The following is a 19,122-nucleotide window of genomic DNA, read 5'->3' as shown; positions in this document are numbered from 1 at the left end:
CACTTACTTTTTTCCATTTATTTAATCAGCACTATTATGCATGCTTACTTGGGCACTGTACTCAAAACTGCCTTCTAATCAGAATTGCATAGGATTATGTTGTTACACAATTATGCATTGTCTTTTTAATGTCAAATAAATATATAATGCACATTCCAAGGGAGACACTAAAATCATATTTTGAAATATAATATAAAAGAACAGAGAACTTCTTTTAAAATGTAAAACACAGGGGAAAAATAGAAGACAAAGCACCAGTGAAATTGGCAAGGCTGTTCTTTTAAAAACCACACAGCTAGATTAATGAGATGGATTTATTATTGTCCATTAAAAGAGTTCTGAAAAATAGTTCCACAGTTGGAACATCACCATAGAAAAGGTCTGCTCTGTAGCCGCCACAAGCCTAAGATCTCAAGGAAAGTGATTCTTGTTCCCCTGGAAGCTCATTGGTTTGTGATAAAGAATTATCCAAATCCAACACTGTACCTATAGGCATCATTAAAATATACATGCTGTTGTTTCAATTCTATGTCAGTTTTCAAAATGGTGCCAAAATTCATTTCAGTTCTATGATTCAACTACAGAGTTAGGTAAAGTCTGGAAAAGTTATTTTTTGTGAACTCCAAGTTTCAGAACCCCTAGCTAACATGGTCATTGTGATTCTAAGAGTTGTAGCCCAATGTCCTCATCCTTAGTGATATACACATACATAATTAGGGCTTATTCTAGTTTAACTTGTCTGGGCATTATGGAAGGAGGTATCTAGTTTCACATTCCACAATATCTGCACAACAGATGCCAGATAGTGCTGTTGTGCAGGTCTGCTCACTGACCTTTATGACCATAGATTTTGGCCATTGATTTGTTAGGGAGGGGGCAGGACAGTTCCTTCACACCATCCCCAAGTTGGCAGAAATCAGCCTCCTGGCACTCCTCTGTAAGTACACTGTTGGATCTTATCCTTTGTTGAAATCAAAGAGTAACCTTTCCAGGTTCTGCCAGAGCTAGGCAAAGCAAAACTGAGTTGAGGGAGCAAGAAGGATTAAGGTTGCAGATGATCTCTCATTTCCTAAGCCCTACCAGGTTGATGAGGTCAGAGTAGGAGATGGAGCTGTTATGTTACTTTTTTTATTTTTAAGTGTAAATTTTTAACAAAACAAACATAACTACCATTGATTCTGTTTCAGGCTGGGATAACTACAATTCTCAATCTCAGTTTTTGTTTTGTTTTTACAGGAGGAATAGGTTTTGAATTGGGCCAATCCTACCTAATCCCTTACACACCTCAACATGACTCTTGAATTGGTTAATACTAATCACAATAACCTTGTAAGTAATACCCTGGGACTCCAGAGAATTATGCTCTGCTAGTAGACCTTTCCATCAGAGGAGCAGTATGCCTAAAACCATCTGCGAGTCTAGGGCAGAAGTTACAACTACTGAAAAGTCAGTGTTACAACTCAAATTACTAAAGTTATACATAAAGACATTATTAGAAATATTTTTCTCCAGCATGAACATCTTTTCCATTCAATTGAAGTTTTTGCCATTAGTAGAAGAGAGTTTATTAAACGCTTACTTTTTAAAAATGATATTATATTGTTATATACTATCTGAAATAAAATTTGTTGTCCTAATATCCTATTTCGTTTTGAGTGGCATTTGCTGAAGTTGATAGTAAACTACTATGCAATTGAGAACCCTGAATGTCTCATGATGTTTAGCTTGGAAACATTAGCAAAGAAACAATTCACTTGTGCTGTTTGTGCATGTGTGACAAAGCGAACAAATCAGGAAATGCAAAAGAATTGATGACTGTACATTATATTTCCATTTCATCTGAAAAGGTGAGGGAAACAGCTCATTGAAATACAGCAAGCAAATGAGCTGCAGGAAAGGGAAAAGAAATTGTTAAATGAATGAAAAATGGAAGATACTCAGAAAACAAACATAGACACAGAGGGAAAGTACTCAATATCTGTTTCTCAGGTAATTAGATTAAAATAAAAATGAACTGTCAGGCAACGGTTACAGCAATGGGAATAAGAAATGGACTGATTCAATGAATTCTAACACAAGCAGCACAATGAAATGTCTTACAATCAATCTGGAACCAATAAATCTGACTCAGTCTATCAGCATCATGTTTGTTCATTCAACTGTGTGATTATGGCATGGATCCCTTGCTAATACAGAGATGGAAGGATATTTGAGAATCGTTTTTATAGGTTTTGTGAGTGAGATGTTAATATATGTTTTCATTTCACCACCCAATTCATGGGTGGTGAAATCTATATGAGAAGAGTGACAGATTTTTTAGAAATAGAGGTCCAGAATTCAGAAAGGGACATGCTTCTAGGTCTTCTGCTGGGAATCATGTCTTCATGGTCTTGAAGTTTTCTCTTCTGTCCCAAAACTGAGCCAATTTTGCTTTGTATGAGAATTTAGGGCTCAGTATGCTTACAAAAAATAACTTGGCCATTATAAATGAAAAGTTTGTTTTCTAAAAACTAAAGAAAGAGTCAGCTAGCAACACAATATTAGTCTACACATGCAAGTCCATGTGCTTGCCTTTATTAAGATTTCATCTTTATTTACTTTTCTTCAGAAAATCAATCTATCATGCCTCAAGTTATGACCAATACTGGAGGCTTCAGAGAAAGTATAGCCCTAGGCCAATTGATATAGGTCATAACCCCAAAAACATAGCTCTCATTTTTGTATACAATCCACACTTTTCCCCTCACGTCAGAGTTTATATAACATTTTAAGCACACTGATTCCTGTTGTGATTGCTCCATTAATGTAGGATACTGGTTTATACTGATTTTGTTTTATATCTTCTTCAGTATTGTTTACACTGCTGTTTTATTTATTTGTGTTGTCTACACTGGTTGACTTTCAGTCAGGAAGAAATCTTTCCCATGTGACTTTAGAAAAAATTGATAAAGCTTGAAAGTTTGAACCTGGGACTTGTATGCCAGGAAATGGGTCTTCTCCCCTATTTCAAGGAATGCAGCTGTGCTACATGAAAGTCTGAACAAATGAAGGGCAAGATTATTCCTAAGGTAGACTGAAATTGGGGTTTTTTTAAAATTATTTTTAAGAGGGGGTGTTTGGCATGCAGTTTCAATCCCAGGCATTTCTTTTTGAAGAAATCCTATTTCAAGAGACTTAGAAGAAATACTTAGAAGATAGGCAGTTGGTGGGGACATGAGAAAGGGCCTTTTCTGTGGCTGCCCTAAGACTGTGGAACTCCCTGCCCAGGGAGGCCAGAATGAATTAGGAATAATCTTGCCATGCATTGCCAGAAATAGCATGTGCATTTCTACATTGCTTACTGATGTACTTAAGCAGCTTACAAAGTGTAAGCTGATTGCCCCCAACAACCTAGGTACTCATTTTAGTGACCTCAGATACCAGGCTGAGTCGACCCTGAGACCCTGGCTGGTATTGAACTCACAACCTTGTGGTTTGTGAGTAAGTGGCTGCAGTACAGGCATTTAACCACTGTGCCATCAGAGCTCCATGTTGTTGTTGTTGTTGTTGTTGTTGTTGTTGTTACAGTTTATTTCTATAACGCTGTAAATGTACACAGTGCTGTACATACAGATACTGTAATCAAATCAATAAAAATATAAAACCTGCCAATGGTGTTCAATCTACAAAATACATATAAACAGTAAGTAGTAATATAAAATAGAATTAGTTAAAAAACAGGTAACAATTAAAACATCAACATCCACAATCTAATCAAATATCAGATAAATATTCACACAGTGCCTGAGAACACTCCCCTGAACAGAGTGGTCTTCAATTCAGATTTAAAAGTTGTCAATGAAGTGATGACCCATGTTCATGGGGGAAGAAGGTTCCAGGAGTGAGGGTCAGCAAGTGAAAAAGGTTTGTAATTGTTGGCTTTCGGCTGGCAGGCAAAAGACCTTCATCTTCAGACAGGCTTTTAAAACAAAATCATCATCATCATCATCATCATCATCATCATCATCATCATCATCAAACATCATCCCTGCATGAGCTGTACACCAAACTATCCAAAACATATCTTAATAAAAAAGGGTTTCTATGACCTCCATACAACTGAACAAATTTGCAAGCTACATTTGAACAAATGGTGTCACCATTTTGCATTACTCAACTTGTTAGATATGGAGAAAGGAATTAATTTATGCAGGGCACTGAAGTCCCATGCCAAACACTGGAAATAATTCAGTATTCTTAGATTCTAAGACTGAGTGATTTTTGACAAGCATTTCTGTCATTCCCTTCAGCAGATAAAGGCTCCAGAGCATCTAAGATAAGATAAATATAGAACAAAATTATTTCATTCAGATGGTAAAAATAGGTATTTAAAGATGTGATTATGAAAGTCCTCCTCCTCCTCCTCCTCCTTTCATGCTCACAGGACAGTGAGTCTGTGGCAGTCATAGCTAGCAAAGATCAATGATGTGCACAGAGGTCAGACCCTATTGGAAAATAGATTCTGGATTCAGATTGATAGTCCAGTTACATGCGACATTAAACGTGCAATGTGCAGTTTAAGACCATTTTTTAAAAAAATATTCTAAAGTCAGTAGGTGTAGCCTTGATCATGATTAGAACCAGCACAAACAGGTAGGGATAATTTTAAATTTTCTCTCATGTTTTTTGGTCTAACTATTCATCCATTTACCTACCAGGGTGGTACTATGGGATGTAATGTGGCCATTGGCTTACAAAATAAGTAATCTTTTATCCTACAATGACATTTTCCTTAGGCTCAAATTTTCTAGCATTGAAGTAACTTAGAACTTCAACTGAGCATTTAAATACTGATTAGGCAAAGGAAGAAAAAAAAACATAGGGGCTGGACAGATGGGGGGCATCCAGTCACCTCTTGAATGGCCGGATAGGTGCTGCAGCAACCACATGCTGCGGCACCAATCTGGCCTCTAAAGAGCTCCTTTTTGTGCCCTCTAAAGGGCATCATAGCCACCATGGCGTAGCTTTCTGGTGCCCTTTTGGCACTGCATCGTTTAGAGGAAATGCCAGGGCTGTGCCAGGGCCGCACCATGATACCATGCACCATCTTGACATGATGGGCGGAATCATGGCATCCAGTGTGCAGATGCTGCACCATGGCTCCGCCTACAGTCCAGAACAAAATGCCAGTCTGTAAAGCCCCATAGTTACCAAGGGAAAGCAAACACCACAAATACAATAAGATCTAGGTTTTGATAATCTTTCATCATCTTGCTCTCTGCAGTTTGGAGGCTGAAATATAATTTCTTTTTGAGATAGCTGAATTATTATAGGGGGGGGGGCAATGTCCTCATTTTGTCCCTCTATAAAATGACGTCTATTCTCTACTATTCCCTACTCACCCTGGTTAAAAAAACACCTAGAAACAAAGGTGTATCAGTGTCTTCCTGTGGTGGTGGTGGTGGTGGTGGTGGTGGTGGTGGTGGTGGTGGTGGTGGTGAATTTTTAGTTTAAAAGGGAGACCCAGAGAGAGATGCAAGAGAGGTTCAAATTTGACTTACACACATGTGTTTGTTCCTTTCTCAATCAGGGATTTCTGCAATTGCATGCAAGTAAAAAACAAGAAGAATAACTTTTGTTTGTGTGCTACATGGTGTGTTGCACAAGAACAAGCAGATGTGAGCTGTTCATTTTGTTAGCTTCTTCCTGGCCTTCTCAAAGGAAGTTGTTGACTTCTGACAAGGAGATATTTTGCAGCTGCCAAACTTTCTTTTTGAAATGAAAGCTGAAATTCTTAGGAGGTAAATGCGATGTTCAATATAAATATGCAGAGCTTTTTCTATGATCTCATGGAATGCAAAGTCTCATAGCTACAGAATGTTCTGAGTCTAATGTACTGCTGGATGCTTTGCTGGAGGTGGAACTCACATCCAAAACACACTGCAGAAATCATCAACTGCCTGGCTCAGTGCAAGGGAATTCTGGGTAGTGGAGTTTTGTGAGACATTTGGCCTTCTCTGTCAGAGAACTATGGTGCCACAATAAACTACAAATCCCAGGATTCCCTAGCATTGAGCCAGGAAAGTTAAAGCAGTCTCAAACTGCATTATTTCTGCAGTGTGTTTTGGACCACATTGTTTACCATCTTCCTTTGTCACAAGAGAGAATATTAGAGGGGGGGAAACCCTTAATACAAAAAACATGATTAAGAAACAAATCATATTTATGAATCAATATAACAGAACACATTGCCATTTTAGGTGCCACTGGAATTGTTGTGTAGACAAAAGAGTGTTGCAACCTGCTTTATGATATATTTATTCAGAAGTAAGTCCCATTGATTTTAATAAATTGGACCCAGGATCTGCCGCCCACTACTTTAAGAGTGTTATTCACAAAGATCTTCCATTCAAATGTAGGTATTATGCCTTCATCCCTCATCCCTCATTAACCCCATTCAACTAGACTCTTTGACCTTTCATGCAGTATTTTCAGGAAGGAAACTAGAAGATTGTCTATCCTGTCCTTTGCTGTGGTAACATGTTGAGATGTCTCCTCTCTTTCTTTGTAAGCATGGGCAGTAGATTAGGATTGCCAGATTGAAAATTGGAGTGGGATCTTGGAACTTTTATGGTTATGCAGAAGAGGGAATATCTGTAATTGTTGTTTGTTACCTCTTTTTATGACATTCATTTAAATGGGGCTCAAGCATATGTGGAATTCCCCTTTGCGGGAGGGGGGTCCAGAACGGATCCTCTGTGTAAGTGAGGGGCCCACTGTAGTTGTGTAGTGTGAAAAGGTACCTGATGTTCACTTTCATTTTGTCACAAGCCATTTTCACAGATATTTCTAGTGAAATGACTAGATCCAGCCCCAGTGTAATTATAAGTTAGCATTTCAATATCCTGTCTTGGGATGTCAGAGTTCGACTACTGTCACAAGTATACCTTTTATTTTATAATGTTTATGGCCTTTCTGTTAATAGATGGATAAGCTTTTGATTTGTGTGGGACAGGCAAATTATGGGTGTAAAGGGGAGGGGATGGACTGAAGAAAATGTGCTTCTGCCAGACAGTTGCATTCACCTAAGGTTGTATCCAAATGAATGGATTTTAGTCCCGGGTGAGCACATTTAGAATGGGAGTTTTTCTCTCTTTAAAAAAGTAAAATGATAATAAAATGCCTGTTCTGATTTAGGCTTGCCATATCCCTCCTGCCAGCGGGACATTCCCGGTTTTTCACCACTAGGGGGCGTCCCTGCACGGTTTCCTCCTTGACTCAGCTTTTTCCCGGTTTGAGGAGGTTGCTGCCAGACTCAGGAAGAGCCTTCAGGGCCAGGAGGTGAGGAGGAGGAGGAGGAGGAGGCATCGCTTGGGAACAGAGCCTCTTGCTGGTGGAAGGGAGGAGGCTGCGATGATCAGGAAAAGCAGGGGCTCCTCCGGATGGTCCTGGCCACTTCCCTTGGGTCCATCCCTCCCTCCCTCCTCCTCTTCCTTTCAGAGCAGCCACAGCCGAGGTGAGCTGCTCATTCAAACTCCCTGGCTTTTCTCTCTCTCCCCCCCCCCTCTGCACTTTGAGACCCCTTTAACTGCCAAAGCTCAATGCTCTCGAATTCTGGTGTCTGTGAGGCATTTGGCCTTCTCTGTCAGAGAGCTCTGGTGCCACAATAAACTACAGTTCCCAGGATTCCATAGCACTGAGCCCTGGCAGTCAAAGCAGTGTGTTTTGGACACAGAGATCCAGTCCCTAGCTTTTATATCTCTCACACACACTGCAGGAATAATAACCCACTTTGAGACTGCTTTAACTCAATGGTAAGGAATCCTGGGAATGCTAGTGTTTGGGAGACATTGAGACTTCTCTGTCAGTGATGGCTTTGAGGCCACAACAGACTACAATTCCCAGGATTCCCCAGCACTGAGCAGTCTCAAACTGGAGCATTTCCTCAGTGTGGATGCACCTGGGGAGGAATTCTGGGCACTGCAGTTCAACTACGTTTGGAGGGTTATGGGACTCCCTGTCAGAGATAGCTCTGGGGCCACAGTGTACTACAATTCCCAGCATTCCCCAGCACTAACCCAGGGCAGTTAAAGTCACTCTCAAACTGGATTATTTCCTCAGTGTGGATGCAGCTTTGGTGAGGAACTCTGGGCAATTCAGTCCAGCATTGTTTTATTTCTGCAGTGCATTTTGGACCAGAGACAAGGTGACCAGGCATCCTCCTCCTTTTCCAGGACATGTCCTCCATTTGGATCATGGCTAAGAAGCATGGATTTATAATTACATGGGTGTTTGTAGCTTTTATTTTTGGTCATGTCCTACATTTTTTGCTTGAGGGCCCTACATTTTGAGGAGAGGGCATTGGTCACCTTGGTCAGAGAGCTTTACAGGGGGTTTAACTGCCATTTTGCTGTGGTGCTGGAACAAACCACCATTCCCAGAATGCCACAGCATTCTGACAAGGCAGTTAAAGTGATCTCAAACCAGATTATTTCTCCAGTGTAGATGCAGCCCAAGCCTTTTGCTTTTCTTATGCCTGAGATTTCAAAGCCCAGCCCTGGCAGCACAACAAACTACAAATCCCAGGATTCCATAGGATGGAGTGATGAGAGTGAAAGCAGTGTCAAACTGCTTTAATTCTGCAGTGTGGCAGCAGCCTAAGTGTGCCTAATGCAGTTCTTAACATGGTGCACCTCTTGCCTACAGAGTCTCACAAGACTTTTTTGTTTAACAACTTGTCCCCATTAACTCCATTTCATGTCTCCTTTATTTAGTGGGGTGGAATACAGACAAAACAAGTCAAAATGAAGAAAAACCAAAGTCCCTTGACCAAGTACACACTTCTGAGAAGTATAGTTGGTGCAAGACACCTGAAACCAAGGGCAAATCCACTTTTTGTTTAACCATGTTTGATATGCATAGCCATGTTAACCCATGTTCAGTGTTAAACCCAAAGGGTTTGGTTATGGAATAAGCCTCTGAAATATGCAAGAGGCAATGTTAAAATAAAGCCATGTTCAATGCCCAAATGTGCTGTTTGAAATGGGGAGAGGGGGCTGGCCAGAAAGGAAAGTCCATTTCTGCCATCTGTCTAGGAATAATGCCCAAATGTCCTCCATTTTGATCATGCCTAAGAAACATGAATTTATATTAACATTTCTAAAAAAGTATCAATTTTTGTGTGTCCTCCATTTTTTAAAAATGTGTCCTACATCTGAAACTGTTGTCCTACATTTGTCCCGGTTTGGAGGTCCTGACTTATGGCAACCCTATACACACAAGGTATGGAATACTCAAACTGAAGCTTGTCAGGGGTAATTAGCAATGGCACTAACCAAACACCTGCCCTAGTTAGAAAACACTTTTTGTTTCTCATTAACCAAATTACTTTCAGGTCATAAATCACATCCCTGACAATAATGTCACTTTCATGCTTAATAGCTTAAATAAATGTGTAATTAATGTCTAGTAATGGGATTACAGAACTGTTTGGAAATAATATTGCAGCAACTTGCAACCATTACAACTCTGCAGCCAATTGCTTTCCTCCACCCAAGCCCACATATTATATAATTAAAATACAAATCAGTAATTTAATTATATCCTGTAAGGAGTTCAGAAATATTTTCATTCTAAAAAATCTCAAACATTGCATCCTAGGCCACGGAGGAACAAAATATAATATTTAACAGATAGTTGTAAATGAGTGCTAAACGACAATCAAAGCCTTGTTACTAAACTATTAGTGCAGTCTATTAACTGTTGTGAGATATTTGCAAGGAAATGTCTTCTTCACATAAATATAGATATTAAACAAAACAAAATGAGCTGCAATGTGATTTACCTCCTACCATAAAGAGCCCAGTGCAGGTAGCTATCAGGGGATGAAATCTGAAAAGAGAGAGCCAGCATGATGTGGTGGTTTGACCATTGGAGTACAACTCTGGAGGCTAAGGCTCAAATCCCTGTTCAGCCATGGAAGCCTACTGGGTGACATTGGGCAAGTCACACATTCTCAGTCTCAGAGACAATCCTGGGCTGATTCCTGCCCCAGATGCAGCATGGGAAAGAGAGACTGTGGGGACCAGAAGTCCCACCTGCCCGTGGTCAGCCGGAAACCCTTCCTGCACCCAGAACAGCCAATCCTGAGCTGCATCCTGCCCCAGTGCAGCCTGGTAAGGTGAGGTAGTGGGACCAGAGCCAGGAGGGCAAGCTGGGGCACTCTGCTCTGCAAACTGGCCATCCTGGTGGTTCAGGCAGTCACACTTTTTAGAATGACCTTTTTCTAAACAAAAGAAACAAAAACACCAAGATAGTACACCACAAATCAAATTACAGTTAAGGCATAGGCTTATTAGCAGAGATAGGTTTTGAATTTGGATTTGAGAAAGAATTAAGAAATCACCCCACCAGTCTTCGTAGATTTATATCCAATAGCTAATTTAAACTATCAAATGAATCAATTTCTGAATAAATCAACATGCATGCAAATCCCATTAATTAAATTAGTCTACATGAATTTGGACTAGCAATTGTATTTAGGCCTTACTTTATTTTCTCTGACATTTCAGCACTGTAACCAAGATATATAGAATACTGATCATGGCAAATTTGTTCCAGCCCTACAATCTCTGGATTGTACATATTGACTTAGAATACATGAAAGGCGAACTACATCAAATAATATCAGAAACATAAATTATACATTATAAAATTTGACAAACCTGTGTAAAAATAAATAATGCATCATAATTTATGGCAACATAGTTGAACTTAATTTATTCAAAAACTTGTCTGGATAATCTCCCAAGAATTTTAATATGCCCTTCTGTGCCTTTGTATATAACAAAGTGGGCGTGAATCTTTAATCTTCAGAAGACCAGGCATTAACTGTGCAATCCAATATTTGTCTACTCAGAAAAAAGTCCCACTGAGTTCAGTTGAAGTTACACTCACCCAGATATGTATGTACATAATTGCAGCCTATATCTACTTCAACCTTCTCTATTTATTAGTTCTAATGTATGAAGAAGGAGGAATGCTGGGAGTCAGTGAACTAAATAGGGAAAAAATAAGTAGGGCTGTGCAACCCATTTGACTGAATTGGATAGTGGATTGGGCTGATTTGAACTGATTGGATTGGAACAATTTTAATACATTAAAATCAGATCTAGATAAGTCTGAATAACTTTGGACTAATTTAGAAATGCAGACAGTAAAAGAAAAGTATGTCTTCAGAATGTAGCAAAACAGCTCCTTGTAAGGCAAGAATGGGCGACCATGAAAGATGGAGGTGGAGGCTATTGCCTTCATGTCCATCTGGTAGGTCATGTCATTGTGCTGGATCCCATTTTGGATTATTTTCAGCCATTTGATTATTGGGAGGGAGAGTTTGGGGTGGTTGAGTGTTCTTGTGGATGGACAAACAGCCGCCACCAGAATCCCACGGCAAGCGGCGTTGCCGCCGGGAGACAACAGCAGCCAGCGGGCCCCTCCTGGGACTGGGTGCGCCCCAGCATGCTTTGCTGGGGCGAGTTCAAGCCCCAGCATGCTTTGCTGGGGCTTGGGGCCAGTGGATTGGCCCATTTTGGGTTCAATGAGCGGGACTTCCGGCGAGAGGTCGCTCTAGGACTTTGGAGGATCGCTTGCTGGTCCTCCAGGGCAGCTGATTGGTCAGCTGCCCGGGAGGGGCAGAGCTTTGGCTCCTGGCCCCGCCCAACATTTGGGCCTATTTAAGGCCTTGAGTCAGCATGCTTGGGGCCATTTTAGCTCCGCTCCCCACCCTCCTCTCCCTGGGGTTGGTGTTTTTTGTCACAACTAAGTGGTGGCAGCATAGGCCATTGATCTGCTCGAAGTGGTTCCAGGGCTAAGGAGCACTGCAGAGGAAGTCCTTTGGACCCAGGTGCATCTAGGACCTACGTGGTGGCCATTGCGGGGGCCATTACGTTATGGCGTTACTCGGTGACTAGGGGCTTAAGGGAAATCAGGCGATCTAAACTTCACAGAGCTGCGAGATTGCTTTCCCTAGCCACTAGGTCATCCCAAATTTGCGGTCATCGATCAACCGGGGTATTGTTCAAGTTTGTAGATCATGACCTCATGCTTTGGGCCAACCCTACACTGTTTAAAGGTTTGAGTTAATAAAGTTGTGGCCTTACCTCCAAATATTGACTGGGATTATTGTGGTGACGCTTCTCCTAGGCAAGTAAACATTTGCCTTTGCAACCAGTTTAAGAACTTTGGGGCTGATTTTCAGGTGACAAATCAAAATTCAGTGCAAAGAACAACAAAAAAGATTGATGTGATCAAGTTGAGGGATTTCAGAACTTGTACATTGGGCTCCTCAGGGTTTTATCTGGTCTGTGGGCTGCACTTCACCCACCTCTGCTGAAAGGCAAACATTAAGAGGAGGGGATCAGGGGGAGAGGAGGAGTGTTGTGTTCTTTGACAACTCTAGCTTCCCATGTGGGACAAAAAACATAGCAGCATTCTCCAGTACAAGATTAGAGACATAATCCTTTGGTCTTTTCCCCATTCTTTTTTAGTAGAAGAAACATTCTTGAAAGTTTTACTGGAGTCTAGAAACTATTTTGTGTTTACTTTAGTTTCTGGTTCTTTTCTCTTTAATCCTACCATTATCCAACTTTCACCCCTCTGTTCCCAGACCTTTCTCAATCTATTCTGAGCCATCCTTAATCTGTGTATTTGTTGTTATGCGTGCATGTGTGTGTTTGTGTGTTAGTCTCAGTATGTTAGTAGCAGTTTATTAAACAGTAGCATCTGCCTTGTTTCCTTCTCTCTCCTCTCCATTTTGTCCCTAGTATTTTAGTTTAATTTTTATGTCAATCTACTGAAAAGATTAAATGCATATCAACAGAAAAGGGTTTAAAATAAACATATGAACAGAAGAAGCAGATTTGCCCTTGTCTCCTCTGTTCTTACTCTCTTCCTGTACAGGGCAACAATATGAACATGACTACTATATCTCTAAATTTCATGTCCATGTGTATCATACCTCAAAATAACCCTGACCTTTTTGTATGAAATGTGTAGTGTTTAAAACTTTTAAGGGAGCTGTCTTGCCTCCAAATCCTATATACTATCATATGATTGGGGGGGGGGGGGGGTTGTCATTTATCCCAAAATGCACGTTGGTTGAGGTCCAGATTCAAATCAGGTCAGATTAATTATGAATTGGCCCAAATTGGGGTGAATACAAAGTGCCACATCAAGCTCCAAACTGAATTGGACATTCTTTGCACAGTTGTAAATATAATTACACTTAGACATGTGTTCTTAAGTTCAGTTTCTTCTGATATAATATATGATCCAATATCAGTTTTCCCATATATAATGGAAAATCCAAAATGGCTAGAGATTAAATCACCTTACTTTTTGTGCCCCATTCTGTGTGAATCCTCAGATTCATGAAGACCACTCTCATCATGATAATGGACATGCAGAATTGATACCAAGAAAAAGAAATCTCATTGCCTTTTCCTAACTGTTCAGGGTGTCCTTTAGTTACTGCAGTTCATAGTCTTGACTGGGGTTGCAATGTCTCTCATCTGACCATTTTGGAGTGAGGCTGCCTCCCTGTTTAATCAATGGAACATCCTTGATTTAGAGCTCAGGATTAAGCTGGGGAAAGGATGGAGGAAATATTTTTTTTTTATTCCATGTTGCTAGTCCTTGTTTTATAATGCATTCCAGAATCTCCAGCACAAGATAAGCTAATGAAATAAATAAATAAATAAAATGATAGTTAATGAACAGCAGTAGTGGCAGACTATTACATCCACGGAGTTTACCACAAGCATATGCACTGCCTTCTGTATGGAACACACACATACCTGCTTTCCATCACTCAAGGTTCTCTCCACTAATAGATTAATTCGTCAGCTCTTTCCTCACTGCTTTCAACCAAGTACATTATTATGGCATAGTAAATTTCACTGTATTCTGTAGGCATAAAATATATATACCTGGCACTGGGAAAAATACACTCTTTTCTTTAGTCCACTGAGTTTCAAAATATATGAAAGTAGAAGTGTAACACCAAACTATAATAGATTATTTTCAATTAATCCTCAGTTTTTATTGACTATTGTTATTTCCAGTTCTCTGCTAATAATTGGCCCACCTACATTTGACTACTTTAGAGCCAGAGTGATGTAATAGTAGTTAAAACTCCCATCAAGACCTTCAAATCAAGTGATCTTTCAATGACAATATCATGCAAATGTACAACTATATGCTACCTCTGGTAGGGATGTAAATATTTACATATCTCATTCTTGTACTCAAGAATCAATACAGGTTTCTACCAACTAGATGAGCATACAGGCGTTTTGTGCATTTTGCAACACTTTTTTCCTAGTAGAAATGAGAGTATTGAAAAGCACATTAAAAGCAGAAAACAGTAAGGAGACAAGCTCCACATGCTCTCAGATGGTCAACTGTTCCTACAATTCTTTAAACAGTTTAACACATTTCAGCCTTAATTAGAAAAGGTCTTCTTCAGTGGTCTACAAGAGAAGTCACTGGGGATGAGAACACTTCAAAACGTAGGACCATTTTGAGAATGTTCTCAGCTCCATAGATTTCTGACCATCTCAAAGTACATGGAACTTGTCTCTCTACTGTTTTCATTTTTTTTTCAACATTTCAGAATGTTTTTGAGAGAAAAATATCTTTAGATGAAAAAATAACAACACTAGAATTTTGTGAAAAGAAACAATATTATTTTGTGCAAAAAAGGGTGTGACTTGTAAAAATAATTCTGTGCAAAATTTTTGTGAACAAAATGCAATTTTTTTAGTGAAGAAAGCTTAGTCAAAAAAAAAAAGAAGGAAGGAAGGAAGGAAGGAAGGAAGGAATCTTAAAAAAAAAAACTCAACCACATGTGCCATGGTTAGCAACAACATCAAATGTGCCTTCAAATTGCCTGTCAGCTTATGGTAACCCCACACATTGCATAACGTTTTCTTATGCAAGGAATACTCAGAGATGGTTTGCCAATTCTTTCATCTAAAATATAGTATAATTCCCCATTTGTCTTTCTGTATGATCTATAGAGTATCAGCAAAAAATCTATTGAAGATGGAGCATACAAGATTATGGAAAAATCACTGATGCAGTCATAGAATCATAGAATCATAGCATTGGAAGAGACCACAAGGGCCATCCAGTCCAACCTCCTGCCATGCAGGAACTCTCATTCAAAGTATACCCAACAGATGGTGTTCTGTTGTATTGAGACACTATTTTTTTCTTTGAAGACAAGAGAATTTGTCAGTATTCTTTGCATCCCTTTTCTGCTCTGAGGAGTCTGAACTGGTTTATTTTTTGCCTCTGAAAAAGATTCAAGTTTTGGACTTTTTCTAATGTCAGTTTGGACATCTGGAGTAACTGGAAATAATAGCTATATCCCATGAAACAAAAAAGCTTGAGGTACTTGAGCAATGCCAGATAATATCAACTACTTCTCTTAAAGTTTGGCATGATCTTGAACTTAGGCATAACTGAAAGCAGAGTATCATTCATTGCCTTCCTCCCCACACCCTGGCAGAGAACACATTGAAAGTCAAGAGAAGTCTCTTCCCTGATTTCTTCAGGTAAGATTACAGCTTTTGCAGGCAGCTAGAATTTTTAAGCAGGAGACCTCAGGAAACATAAAAAGATATCTTGATTTAGAAGCAGGCATTTAATGGCCTGAACACTGCACATAAACATGAATGATTACATGATAATTCACACCCTGTCATGTTTTATTAATTAGATATTGGAAACCATCTGTGCAATGTGCTTCGATGATCTAGCGAGGAAACCGGAAAAAATAATCACTTGCTTACACTTTGGTTAGTAAGAATTCTAAGATTCTTCTTACATTTAATATAGAAATGAGAACTTATTGTCCACAATTAAGTCTGTACCTAAATACTACTCACACTGAATTTCTTAGCTTCACATGCACTGTGAGTGATTGTCATTTGTTGATTGCCCATGAAATAAGGCAACCAGACACATTATTTGGCATCAAACAAAGGTCATGTTTATTGAGCTAAAACCTAGCTAAGAAGCGTATCACACCACTAAAAAATGAACCAGCATACCTTTCTCAAGTTAAATTCTAATTTGGGAGTAACTCTGTTACCTTTGTCTGACATCTGTACATTTTCCAGGAATGGATACCAAAATCCTGACAGGGCTGCTGCACAGAAAAGGTGTTGGGGTAGATCTGGATTGTTGTGTGGTCAGAACAGAATCCTGGCCACCACAACAATCCAAAAGGTATGTCATAATACCATATGAGAGCTATGCCATCATAACTCACTAAGAGGATGCAATCCAACATGTTGACCTACTTCATGGCTGCTATGTTTCACAGGAGTATGTCATCTCTGCCGCGTTGTTTAATATGTACATGAAATACTCGAGTGAAATCACACAAAGCTTCAGGTGAAATGTCACTACCATGTACCTATTTCACAAGTTCCATTTGGTACACAAACAACTTCTCCTGAATGGGGGGGGGGGGGACTGCACCCAAAAATATATGGCCTAGTTATCCAGCAACAGTTAACTAGGGGTCTTAAATTAGCTATTCTGAAGGAAGCTGACTTGATCTGGACTTTCTGGACTTATGCAGACATCAGAATACAGTTTTGCTTCCTTTTTTGCATTTATCCTAATTTTATTACACATTTCTTGGCCCATTTTTTAAAAAAGTCTGAATATATGCATTTTTTAGGATATAAAAATGCATATAGGATTATATCTTTTTAGGGTATAAAAATAGACATGTGAGTGATAAAAAATCTGCTTTTGTTGTTGTTCCTGCGTGCCTTCAAGTTATTTCCAACTTATGGCAACCCTAGGCTGAACCTATCATGGTTTTCTGAGATGGAGAGTGTGTGATTTGACCCAAGTCACCAGTGTATTTCCATGGCCAAACAAGGATTCAGACACTTGTCTCCAGAGTAATAGGCTGCAACTACATTGCAGAATCAATGCAATTTGACAGTGCTTTAACTTTCATGGCTCAATGCTATAGAATCCTGGGATATGTAGTTTTGTGAGACAGTGTCAGAGAAACCTGTCAGAGAGCTCTGGTCCCAAAAGAAACTACAAACTGCAGGATTCCATAGGATGGAGCCATGACAGTTAAAGTGGTGTCTAACTGCATTAATTCTGCAGTGTGACAGTGGCTGTAGTCTATCACTCAAGCTGTAGTCTACACCACTGTAGTGTAGTTTACATTCTGGTGTAAATTATAAAGCATAATTTATGGCAAAATTTGTTTAAATGCAGGTGTTTACATTTATTTGAGGGAAATATTCTGGGTAAAAACATATACATAAAAGTGGAAATGGAACAAAATTAATTAATAAATGAACATGTGCAAATGTGACATAGAATGGGGAGGGGGAAAAGATATATATAATTTTTTAATTGTTACAAACAATCTGCCTTTCAGAACTGTTTTGAAAATAAAGTTATTGCAAATTGCACCAACCTATTTCCTGGACACAGAAGTAAATAACATATTTTGTCAGTATTCATACAGGTATCTGAGTTTCTGATTCTTTTGAAATGACTGGGTTTGTCCTACAGATAACTAAATTGGGGAACGTTCTAGAATAGATGGAGACATTCTCTTGTGCAAATGTAAAAAACCTCTTAAATTTGCTAGCTTCTTTTATTTATTAAAAATATATATTGCTAAATGAGGCCTCCCATTCACCAATCAGAAAAAATGTGCTTTTTTTTGCTAGAAATCATGTCATCTTAGTATTTTCTTTTCCTCAGAACTAACACCTGAGCGGCATATTATTATTTTAGTCTATTGGATTGTTTATCTTATGTGATAGCCACGGCTAATCCAAATAAATCATTCTCCATAAAATATCTTACCAAGAAATAAAGTGTACTCACAGTGAATTTAAATTGAGTTCATTACTCTTATTGATTAAAATTGCCCTGGATATGTGAAATGAACTGTAAACAAGAACTAGGACCTTTATTTTCATGGCCACTACCAATTATTCTGTTTAACAGCCTGATCTTTCAATTGGTTTCTCCTAGCTGAGATGGTTGTGAATAAGATTATAAGTAACTAGAGAAGCTCTCTGATTATTTTATTAACGTTGTGTTATTTTGAAGTGTACCACTTTTGTATAATTATGCATATTTTCTTTCTATTTCTCCAAAAAGATAAATAGATATTGATTGTTGTTGCAGGCAATTGTTCTTCTCACAAATCATTCATATTTTACCATCCCAAGGATTGGGCAGGCATCGTTGACCTTGGACACTTCATTGAAACAAATGTTTGCAGCAAACGTGGCCCTGACAGCAAATAGCTCTAACTAGCTCTTCAGAATCTGAATAGATATCCCAATCACTCTGCCTTTAAAGAGGTGGTAAATGGCACCATTTTATTAAAAATAATTGGGCTTACAAGTCAAACCAATGATTATATATGAACTAAGAGAAAGAAACAATGCAGACACACAAAAGCAAGGCCCTTCAGAGGCTCCGTGGAGATCATGAAGTTTGAAGGAGGGAGCACAGAGACAATTACAATGACACTTTAGGCAGGTTGCAACAAATCTGCTTCAAGGTTTTCTAGAGTCCTTTCAGCTGTAGCCAGATCTGACATCTCAAGGAATGGGCACAGCTGGCACAAGTTTTAATTGTGCAAATGCGCTCTTGACCACTGCTGAAACCTGGGCATCCAGGTTTAGAGTGGAGTCCAGGAGCACACTCAAGCTGTGAACCTCAGATTTCAGGGGGAGTGTAACCCCATCCAGCTAAGGCACAGCCCCAATTCCCTGATCTGCCTTACAACTGACCAGGAGCACCTCTGTCTTGTCTGGATTAAGTTTCAATTTGTTTGCCCTCATGCAGTCCATTCCTGACAGCAGACACAGCTTCAGCACAGAGACTGCTTCCTTAGAGTCAGATGGATAGAAGAGATAGAGTTGAGTGTCATCCGCATACTGATGACACCTCACCCCAAACTCCGGATTATCTCTCCCAGCAGTTTCATGTAGATGTTGAATAACATGGGGGACAAACAGAACCTTGTGGGACTCCACAGGCCAACAGCCAAGGAGTTGAACAGGAGTCCCCCAACAC

Source organism: Sceloporus undulatus, chromosome 5 (genome assembly GCF_019175285.1).
Source record: "Sceloporus undulatus isolate JIND9_A2432 ecotype Alabama chromosome 5, SceUnd_v1.1, whole genome shotgun sequence".
NCBI classification, from domain to species: domain Eukaryota; kingdom Metazoa; phylum Chordata; class Lepidosauria; order Squamata; family Phrynosomatidae; genus Sceloporus; species Sceloporus undulatus.
The sequence above is the reverse complement of the archived record's forward strand: the minus strand, read 5'-3'. Positions refer to the sequence as shown.